The following is a 1,073-nucleotide window of genomic DNA, read 5'->3' as shown; positions in this document are numbered from 1 at the left end:
ACATAATGCAAAATGCCAGACAAACCAGGTACAGCCTGGTTTAAAGTGAAAGAGACAGCCTGGTCAAATGGACATGCATCCCCAAGATGGCTAAGGCTTGGAGAAGACAGTGGAGTAGACCAAGGGGAGGGGCTGCTTGTAGGCTGGTCTCACACGGCTGACATGGCCTGGTGCTGTGTGCATCCTCCCTGCCTTTGTTCTCACCTCACAGGAGAGCTGGTGAGTGTGGGTAAAGGTGAGAGTGGGGGAGTCGTGGGTGGGTACTCCGTTCAGGAGGGACAGAGTCCAGGTCTTTCCTTTCCTCTATCCCCTCTCAGAGGGAGCATCTCTTAGGACTGGTCCCAATTCCAGGCTCAAACCAGAGAAATACCACAGAGAAGGCAAATGGCCCCGGGAGAAGGCCTCACTGCCCTGAGGTAGCCAGCTGGAGTCTGACCACCTTCCTCTTTTCCTATCTTCTGCTCTCAACCTTGGGCTGGTCTTGGCTCTCATGTCCTTTGGGGACCTCTTCTGGCCTCTCCAGACTTACTTAGATCAGGACCTGAAGGTGCAACCAAAATACCCATCAACCTCTGTCCTGTAGCTAAGCTACTAGACACTTGGCCAGCAAGCAGGCCACGTCCGACTCCTCAGAGTGGGCTCCAGAATTGGTTACAAAAATCAATATCCTTCTAGGAATGGGTACCAGGGGCTGGATTCGGTTGTCAAAGCACAGGCCAGTTGGGGTGTCCGGCGCTATGAAACAATGATGAAGAAGATGACTGGCTAGGCAGGTTTCGGGACAGCTGACACCAGAGCATGCTTGGAAAGACCAAGCCAGTTACAAGGTGTACCCAATCAGGAGGCTCCAAAATGTGACACGGATTTGCGTTTTCTTTTGATTCCTTCCTGGTGGTTTTACGTAAGAGGCAGCGCGTTGGGGCCAGGAAGGGATGGAACCATGGGGCTGGGTTTACACCAGCTATGCGAAGCCCCTCCGCTCTGCCCCCGCCTGCGAGGGGCTTTCTTGGCTGGGTCTGTTCCTGACAGAAGGGAAGCGAGTTGTGGGGGTGGGGGGGCTTGGCATGTGTGTG

This window comes from Mus caroli, chromosome 8 (assembly GCF_900094665.2).
Source record: "Mus caroli chromosome 8, CAROLI_EIJ_v1.1, whole genome shotgun sequence".
NCBI lineage: Eukaryota > Metazoa > Chordata > Mammalia > Rodentia > Muridae > Mus > Mus caroli.
Note: the sequence above shows the minus strand (reverse complement) of the source record.